The sequence below is a fragment of the Protopterus annectens genome, chromosome 13.part0 (assembly GCF_019279795.1).
Source record: "Protopterus annectens isolate FY-2018-M chromosome 13.part0, PAN1.0, whole genome shotgun sequence".
NCBI lineage: Eukaryota > Metazoa > Chordata > Ceratodontiformes > Protopteridae > Protopterus > Protopterus annectens.
Window position 1 is genome coordinate 875,289,149 of NC_056747.1, and position 11,135 is coordinate 875,300,283.

An 11,135-nucleotide genomic window follows, 5' to 3' on the forward strand; every position below is an offset into this window, starting at 1 on the left:
ACCAACACTATGTGAAATTCAAGCCACCTAGTATAATTATTTTTTTCATGTCCTGTCAAAAGTGTTCATTACTGTCTCTCAGCAAAATCTACTATTAGGACTTTCATCACTAAACCTCTATTGATCACCATGGCATGGTTACAAGGTTATCTTACAAACAGACAACAGTCAGTCAAATGGCAATAATATTATCTCCTTTCTTCTTGTTTCCATTCGGTCCAATTTTAAGCCCCCTATTATTCAACATTGTTATGCACAAACTTCACACATCCTCTAAACAAGCACCTATAATGCAATACACAGATAATGTTCCCCATTATCTACTCAGCCACAACCCACTTAAATTTAAGGAACTCACTTAAACCTCATACTTGATCAGTGAAACATGGATGAGAAAATCTCACCTCCATCTTAATCCAATCAAAAAAAAATAATGCTATTCACCCCAAAGGAATTTCTGATCAAAACAGTAATTTCATATCCTCTACAGTGACAATACTACAATAGAAATAGGCCAAAAAACTAAACTATTGGAAGTCTTAATTGATAAGCACCTAAATTTGTTGTCCAGATGTTGAAAAACTCCAGAAGTTTGGTTTACTGTACAGAGGTATACATTACCATACAGACAGAGTTAGGAAAACTGTTGTATCTTTTTTTTTTTTTTTGTCATTTTATGCTTCCTCCATCCTTGCCTAACCTTCATATTTTACAAAAATAAAACTAAACACCTGTTATAACAAATTTTCTAGATTTGCAGCCAATATTTGAACAAAATGTCACCATTGTACAGCATTATAAAACAGTATGTAATCTACTCAAAAATGCTTACAGCCCTTAACCTAATATATAACTGCCCAACATTACAAAAAAAAATCCTAAAATATCACTTCCCAGTCAGGGAACTATGGTCTCAAAATACATTGTTATATTTTACCAGCAGATCAAACAATACTGCAGGAGATTCACTTCACTCCTGCTACATCTTCAAACTTTGGAACTCCCTATCACTTCACTTTAAACAAGTTGACAAACCAAATGCATTCAAAAATCAACTGAAACAATACCTGAACAATTCCCGGATGTGAACTTGCTTAACACCTGACTAATACTATTATAGTAAGCAGAAAACTTTAACTTACATAGGACAGAACTGCCAATCTCCACCAAATACTGCTACTATCCCTATGCATGTCAGCCACTAGCTCTTCACTTTCTTCTAAACTAGTCTTACTGAGAGTTCCTCTTTCTCTCTTGAAAGTTCTCTAAACATCTTTCTCTCCTTTCTTCTCACAATCATACCTAATACTTTTAATTTTTCCACTGCACGTCATCTACTCTTGTCATGAAAATTATAGGTTCATAGGTTGGTACTAGGCTATCAGCCCTAGGGCCTATACAAGTGCCTAGCCATAACAATTACCTGGCTATTTCTTCCCACACTATTTACTTCCCTGGACCCCTGTTTAGCGGGGCAACTAACGTGATCCCCGGAGTGAATTTCCTTTCTCCCATCCAGTCATCAAGGTTCCTTTTGAAGAGGGCCAAAGAGGCACTCTGCTTGACATGTATGGGCAATTTATTCCAGAGTCTAAAGAGATTAAAGTATTTCAGCAGTGTTTCATCAAACTAATAGCTAATTAAGCAGCAAATACAAATGTTGATCTTCAATATACAATCAGTTGTAACCTTAGGAAAATCTCATTTTCTTAGGAATTGCTGTATGTGCATGACAATATTCCAAGTCTTTACAGATAGCATATGTCCCTGAACTGTAATCAGTTCTAATCCTACAAGGCATGCAATTCTATTGTTTATGCATCTATAACATGAAAGTCTATCGTTTGTTTGTTTTACATTGTTGTTACAATGTCTTTTTCTTTATGGAGCTTTTCTCCCCTTGTCTTCACTGAAAATGGGGTTTTTGCCCAGTAAGACTATTCTGGTTGACAAATGAAAATAAATAAGTAAATAACGATAAATACAAGCAATGTATATACATTTTAGTATCATTCCATAGGTTGGCAACATATCTAGGTTTGGCATTGTTAAAAGAAGGATAATAATGTTTAATGTAAACTATATATGAATCTAAGTCTCATTCTATACTCCAAGGTCTGTAAAGATACCTTGAAGTAGTTTCTATAGAATTCTATTGTGCTGTTTCTACATATTGGGAAAATGGGGGGGGGGTCTCTGTAAGATATGAACCTCAGTGATGAATTTGAAACAGTCATTTACAGGACAATAAGCAGGCTGGTAGAATATGTATTTGGTATCCCCTCCCTGGCACTATCTTCAATCAGCCACAACATATGTCATATCACATCCACTCATAACCCACTCTTAATTCTTTACCTCATACTACTCTTCATCTAACCCTAACTCTTAACTTCACACCAAACTCCTCCTACTCTCCCCTCCCCTTGCACCCTTCCTCCTCCCATCCCTACTGTTAATCACACTTTCTCCCCACTACAACTCTACTCCCAAAATCCCTTGTACACTCTCAATATCTCCCATAAATGATAACGTATCCTCCTATTAACCAATTCAGCTCAAATTCCTTTCCAACCAACATACTCAAAGGAATCAACTATACACTTTCTGTACTATTAAGCAATGCAATGAAATATGATGCAGTACTACCCTACCTTACTCAGTTAGCCATCTTACTGTTAATAGCCAACTTTACATCATATCATTTCCCCCTTATAACACAATATCCTTCACCCATAGTCCACACCCTAAACAGCTATATCTACTTCAAACACTTTATCTTTAATCCCCAGCAATATAAGCAAACTAGCTTCTGTTTCAATCATGCTTTCCTAATATTAAACCAATTCAGAACCATCCTTAATTTAAATGGAAAAATGAAATTTATTAAACTGACTTATTCCATTATCAACCTTACAAGCCTCCTTTACATATCTGCAATGATATTCACCCCAACCTAGGCCCATCACAACAAACAGCCCAAACCAGGAATCAAAATGACACAGGCAATAACCAACTACACACTGACCCCCAAATGGCCCACCTTCAAACTATATAACTTCAATCTTAGCAGTATCCATAGAAAAATAAAAATGTACACATGGATAGCCCTGTGTTCCTCAGACATCCATGATTTTATGGAAACCTGGCTAAACCCATAAATAGAAATAAGGAAATCTTCCCTCAGGTCTATAACATTCAAAGACTTGATTGTAAATCAAGAAAAGGAGGTGGCATAGCCATCATCTATTAGAAACAACTTAAACATTAGTTTATATCCCTTTGAAATCCCCACCTTTGGCAAGATACAATTATTAATGATGTATATTGGTATTAATAAATAAAAACGTGGACATCATTTCTCACTACATCCCTCTAGGTAACAACTTTCATATCCTGCAAAACATATTATTCTGAATGTTATCAAGCATCACATTTGAAACTGTCATGCTTGGTGATCTCAATATATATTGGCCATCTTTTACTGAAATTTGTTCCAATCCTACATCTAATCTGCGCAATTTCATACAACCCACCACCACAACTAGGTGCAACAAAGGCTCAAAAATGTCCACAATGGACTGGATACTAACCAACAAATCAACAAAATTATCCAAGCAGGCACACTACCAGATAGTCTAAATGATAAACATCCTACCTACATATTTTTGAGAATCCAGTAAATCCAGCACAACTTCAATCTTCATTACTGTTAGAAATGCCAAACATTTAGACAAGCATATATTTATCTCAACAATGAAACAATGCAATTGATATATCCCAAAACTGCTTCCACTTGAAAAAGCCACAACATTTTTTTTATTTTTACCTTCATATTAATTGTGAATAAACATGCTTCCATTAGAAGAAAAGGTAAGCTCCATTCCAGCTCTCTGGTTAAATCTCATAATATAATTCCCATCTGAAGTTATAATATTGCTAACAAATTCAACAGCCATTTTGCCTCCACTATCTCAACTCTAATTAAATCCTCTTACCGACCAACTCAGTCATTTCCTCACTTCTACATCAGCCAGGTCTTTCTCCCTAAATCCTATATCTACTTCAACTATCAAGAAACTACTCTTTAACCTTAAAACAACCACAATAGCCACAAATAAGCAATGCCCCAGATTACTTAAAACTGTAGCTGATTTTCTGCCCTACCTCATCTTTATTCTGATTAAAAGATATATCTCTGATTCATGCATACCTTCAGCTTGGAAACAATCTTACATCTTAACTCTACAAAAAGGAAGTTGCTCATCTGATCTCTCTAACTACAGGCCTACACCATTTTCCCATATAAAAAGTCCTTAAGAAATGCATATACTCTCAGATATTTCAATACCTCACTAAATATAATCTTCTGTTTCCCTCTCAAAGTTTCTGTCCCTACCACAATACTACTACAGTCCTATTCTCTTTCTTAACATCATACAACTACATAGAAGCAATGGCTAGGTAGTTTCCTGAATCTTCCTTGACCTATATAAAGCCTTCAGCACTAATATCCTAGCAAAATTCAGAAAAATCTGACTTGCTACAAATGCAATCAAATGTTTCAAAATCTGGCTAGAAAACAGGTCCCAAAGTATTAAGTGGTTGCCCAGTTATTCACCTCTCTTTCTGTCACAGTTGATGTCTCCCAAGGATCTATCCTGGGCGTAGTCCTCTTTGATATTTTATAAATGGCTTTGCCTCCTCCACTGATTAAGCCACTGCTATTCAATATGTTTATAGCTCTACTCTAACCTGTACTGTTAGCAACCTATCTGAGCTTACAGCCATCATCAAAGAATATTCAACTCCATTGGAGCAAACCTAGAACAGTCCAAACTACTCCTAAACCTGAAAAAGAGAAAACCCATGCTTCTGTCCTCTAAATAAAACTCAGCTCATAAAGTAGCTTTTATAATTACTTCATTTAACATAGTTCACCAAATCACACTCTTAGGCATCACTATTAATAATAATTTAAAAATTCAACCAACACTTCACTGATGCCATAAACAAAACTCAAAAAACTAGGTGTCATAAACAGAACTAAAGCATTCCTAACTGAATATAGACACAACACCTTAACAGTCATATACTTAATTCAAACCCTCCTCTAGCCTGCCAAAATGTTATCAACCTGCAGACAACTGTATTTAACAAAATAACTCAATGCTAAGATAAAATAGCAATATTTGCTACTGGCTTCCTTAACAAAAAATACTAGTGCCTTGTCACTCAACAACTGGATTGGTATAAACTCCCCATCTACCTCACATTCTACCAACTAAAGATTGCCTCAGAGCATTATAGCAATCTCACCTAAAGTTATATCTCTTGCACTCATGTGCTCATTGACACACTTTCCCTCTGTCTCTCTCTTTCCCTCTGTCTCTCTCTTTCGCTCTGTCTCTCTCACAGTATAGTTAATATTTCTATAGCTGTTAAGCCACTCTGCTGATTTCAACTTTCCAGCTCTCAGCTATCACCTATTAATCACCATTTTCTTTTTCTCTTTGCTCACTCCTTCCTGAATACTCACACACACATATGCACATGGCATAGGAAACTACCGCTGGAGCACCTATTTATCATCCAGTGCTGCTACAACCTGAATATTCATGCCCATGTGATTTTCTACTCTTAATGATGTATAAACAATCTTGCATATATACGTATACTCTCTATAATTTCCTCCTGTCATTTACAGTTTCTCTGTAAATTATGCTCATGCTTATACCTCATTGCATTATTTTTCATTGCCAAGTATATTTCTGATTCTTGTTGTCATGACTGCATTTTATAGTTATTTTATACCTTGATATACTTATCCAAATGTACTTATGTACTGAGGAACTTTTCTCCCCAGACCTCTACTGAAATGGGGCATTGCCCAGACAGACTTTCCTGGTTACCAAATGCAATAAATAAATAAATAAATAGCTAAATAATAAACACATTCTGAGATGGAGTGGGAGGCTCAGACATCTACATGATTTTGCAAAAGTGTCTATGGCATTATGAAGTGCATTCATGGCCATAAGCACAGTACTGGAAACAAATCAAAATGACTTGCAAATGTCAGCTGCATATTAAGATGGTCATAACTGAAAAGCTCATCACCGATTCTATCATCTATCTAAAACCTCATTGAATATTTTTTTGTTTGTTTGTTTACAGGTTCAGTATAAGGTGTGAGTGACACAACATTCTTTTTTATTTCCAAATTGGGTGTTGAACAAATATATCCTCATATCATTATAGAGGACCCTGACAGTTGTGTAGGAGTCTCGTAGTCTTGATATCATCACTAGGGTAGATTTCATATGTGTGTTGTGCAATATTTCTGCAAATATGGAGTCAAACATTTCTGTAAATCAACAAAAGCTGCATACAGTCCTCATGATGCTGTTAATACTTCCTGGATTTGCCTTAATGACACCTTTAGAATTCATCTTAATGAAGCTTTTATCAACCAAATACTCCCACTCAGTGCCTGGGTTTTTAATACCACCACAAACCAGAAAACTGACCCCGGGATTCATGAAGCTCGGCGCAAGGCCGGTGTAAGGCTTGCGCCGGCGGTGCAGTGAATAGTCGGCGTAGCAGCGCCATATGCATAGTAATGAGTGCGCGCCGCAACCACAGACACGTGCGTAGGGCACGTGAGCGAGCCCAAGTAGGATGCGTCCGGAGGCGTGGCCAAGCCGGCAGGCGATGAGCAACCTAAAGTGCTGACTTCCACAGTCCGCCTGTAATAGTAACCGCACCAGCCAGGGCCCGTGGAGAATGAAACGTACGCAGACTATGCAACATAGTACCCGTTCCAACAAAACGGAGAACCAAACATTAACCCACGAAGTCCTAAGTGTACCCGTCCAAGGAACAAAGGATACGCGTAATACCGTGTCCGTCCCGCAATGCACTGTCAGTGGGCATACCCAGTGAAGGTGTACCGCAGCATGTCAGCGCGCCGCACCGACATAGAAGTAGCGACATGGGCATGGTCACCAGCAGTAGTGAGAGTACACAGCCGGGTAGCCGTGTCGATATAACAACAAGAAGGAAACAAGATACCTAAACACAGGCAAACATGTGCATAGCAACATGTACCACACCCAACAACGTGCTCGTCGCATACACATAGGACGGCGTATGTCTAAGCGTAATATCCAGAAGTAGAACTCATGCATGCAAATGTAATACACAACAGCCCCGTCATAGCATGTAACCCGCACCCATGTACGACCGTGCACCCAACCCAGCTAGCAGCCTTGCGCAGCTACACACCTACACACAATGGGCATACCTGAAATGTGGTAAGAAGTATTGTCCTAGGCAGTGCCACGGGCAAATATGTACCCCACATGTTAACAACCCACCTCAGGTACAGATATCCAAATGGCTGCATGTGAATGTGTCGGCAGAATGTGTACATCCCGCATGTGGTATGGACCTGTCGAAACCCCATAGGCGTGCACACGCCACGGTGCCCATAACTGTACACATCTGGACAAGGCGGTATGTTCAGCCACCGTACCGATGATTAGCTATGCAGACATGTCAAACACAACACATATAGCGGAACATCTGCCTACCAAACAGGACGCCCTAACAGGGTGCCACAGGCACAGAAGGGGAAGGTGGGACATCACATGTTGAGAGTAGCGTTGCCGGACGGCCAAACACCCACGGCCAACGCAAAGGACGGAATAACATGCATATGCCTGGATGGATGGGTATGTCATAGCATGGGAATAGGCCAAGCCATCCACCATAATAGCCATGTGTACCACATACAAACAGCCAGTAACACGCAGTAGTAATGCATGAAGGCATACGACTGTGGGAATAGCACAGGACATATGGCACGTGCCAAGTGTAGATGCATGACACAAAAGTCCAGGATGGGGCCCCTGCAAAGAGGAACATGTGCCAACCCCACCTCCCACAGATGTACCGGCAGTGAAAACACATGCCAAACACACACCAACACTACCGTCCATCCCACGACAGCAACGGAGGCTGGTCAAAGACCACCATGACGCGCACAAACAGGGACACGTGTAACCGTTGCCTTAACACCCCCTTAGGCCAAAGAATAATAGAATGGACATATGCATGTAATGCTGTGAAGGATGTGTGGTAGTCCTCAGTATCACAGAGGTAGGTACACAGATACACTGTAATCAACCGTGACGTATGTGCACTGTAGACAGCATACCTGCAGGTAATACAGAGTTCAATCACGTGCCACAGAAATATACACATGAGAAAGAGGATAGGGGATAGACAAGTGTGAATGGGACAAACTATGAACATAGGTTCATAGGTCCATAGGTACAGAGTAGGCTATCTACCCAAGGGCAGCCATAACCCTAGGCCATAGTTAGGTTTCCTTTGCCAACCCTCCGGTCTGGAGATAAATGCCTATTATATTGCTGTACCTCTGTCAAGCAGTGACAATGATGTAATCCCTGGGGTATATCTGCAATCCCCATCCAACGGACAAGATCCCCTCGAACAAGGCTAGCAAGGTTCTCTGCCTCACATGTACTGTGATGTAGATCCACAGCATAGTGAGTGTCTGGGTGATGTATGTGTCACTCCAACACATTCTATTAATGACCGTGTCAAGGTTCACGTCACCTGCCCTTGTGGTTCCGAGGGATGTAGATCCAGTAGGTGAAGCATAGTCATCAAATATGGGTCGACATGGCCTCGTATGTCAGGCACAGGTCAACACTGAACAAGAGGTATGTGACTGAATGGAGCAGGAGTCCTTACAGTGGGGCAGCATAACACAAATCCCTGACACCCTGCATCTGTCTGACGATTAACCTATGGGGCCTTCCCAGCTGCTGTAGGTGTCGGGTCAGATACCTTCCGAATGGGGCAATGTACTCAATCATAGGTGTAACGAGTAATGAGTACAAGGAGACGATGACCTACCCTGATCTAGATGTGAATCCCTGCACGATCAGGCGGGCAATGTAGAAGTTCTACCGAACCACGATAGCAGTGTGTGTGTCGAACGAATGATGACTGACAACCTGGGTCCCCAGATCCCTGGTAATTCCCCGTGCTCAGTGGACTGCCACCCATATGCGGACAGGGGTGACCTCGTTCTTCCCGATGGGTATGACTATGCATCACCTGGCATTTAGCTGTAGGCCATGTCCCTGACAGCAGATATCCATATCTGGGAGGCCCCTTTGAAGGATATCTGTGTCAGATGTCCGTCCCACTATGGCACCCGGTTCGCAGTCATCTACAAACAATGTCAGCCATAACACCCCTGTGTGTGCTTGTACTGTGGAAATGTAGATGTAGAAAAAGAGTGGACCCAGGGCAGAGCCCGTGGGACACCGCCTGTGACAGGCAGTAAGTCCGACATGCTGCCAGCAACTATGACCGCGTGGGTTGTGTCACCTAGCCAGTTTGCAACCCATCCTGCGATGTTCGTGTTCACATCCAAGCCGATGGGTTTATCAATGATACCCGAGGGGGGTATTGTGTTGAAGCCCTTTGCCAGGTCGAGGTAGGCTGTATGGACTGCATGACCCTCATCAATGGCCTCGGTGACTGTCCCTAAAACGTCAACCAGGATTTAAACGCATGAACCGCCCCTGACCAAGCAAAACTGGGTTGGATGCAAAGTATGCAGGTCCCCTATGTCGTCATCTACGGGCGCAGTATGATCCTTCCCCATGTCTTTGCAGATAAGTCTTCTCATGGTAATGGGACGGTAATAACCAGGGTCAGTGGAGGCACTGGCCCTGTGAAGTGGGACTACAGTCGCCGTGCGCCACAACTTGGGTACGTTACCCGAGGTGAGGCTAAGAATAAACAGCTGTCCTAACTGTGGGTCTAATTCCTCAATGAGATCGCGGAGTACACAGTCGGGACACCAGCTGGTCCCATGGATGCTGTGTTCACTACCTTGGACAGAGCATGTCCCACCCGTGCGTTACAGAACATTCGGGGACCACAAACCGCTGGTACAGACATCTCTCCATGTGGGGGGGGGTGGAGATGTCTTCACCGAACCTGTCAGCCCGTATGTTGGCAATGTGTGTATGTTCAGTAAACTCCACATCATTGTGAACCCAGTCAGAGCATATCTGGGAGTTACCTCCCAGGTGTCCAGCATAGCAAATGAAGGCCGTATGATTGTCTGTCGAGTCCTTGGAGATATATCTGTGGAACCTGCCCCGGACTATGTCATGTCAGCCTGTAGCTCTTCACATATAATGAGCAAGGGTGTCATACCTCACAAGGTGTCTGCTCTGCCTTGTAGTAGCCACCTCCTCTCGTTGTACAGCTTGTGTATGGCTGGGGTACACCACACTGGATGCTTGGCATTGGTACAATGAACCACAGTTGGGTAAGGGAATGCCTGATCCATGCAGTCCTGTAGGTGCCGGTAGAAGGCATATGTAAGTGATGCAGTGGCTTGAGTAATGTTGACCACTGGCTCAGGGTCCTTAAAGGAGACCACAGTAGTGTTCAGAATTGTGAATTCGGCCTTTGAGAAAGCCATGTGTATGGTAACCGGCAACACCCACAGCATCGTATGTCAATAGCAGAAGCCATTGTCCAAATAACATAGATTAACTTCAGTATTACAATATGTATTATTATACATTTATTGATATGTGTCTGCTAATTACACTTGCAAATGGTCGGTAAGACCGGGCCAAAGTGCTCGTGATTTACCTGTTATGGTGGTGTCATTCCGACAATAAAGTGGCGATACTTCCCTACTGGGACCTCTGGGGATTATTTAAAGCGGTTGTTAACCTGCATCATTGGATGTACACCATTTGGTTCCGGTTTTGGAAAACCTGGTTTCCGTAGCACTACACACTATGGGTAGTCAAGCAGACATCCGCGATTGGGGAACATACAGCAGCAGTCAAAACCACTGGCCACATGGACACAGTCCGACAAGCTCTACACTTTACATATGCACATTGGTGTCCATTGTAGGACCCAAAAATTGTCCCGTACGGAATACCTGCCAGCCTTCATCGTCCAACCAGGAGAAGCGACAGTCGTGACCACGGCACAGCTAGACATATGCACCACCAGCGTGTTTAATGTTGATGACAAGTGTCCATGAAATGCAGGACATA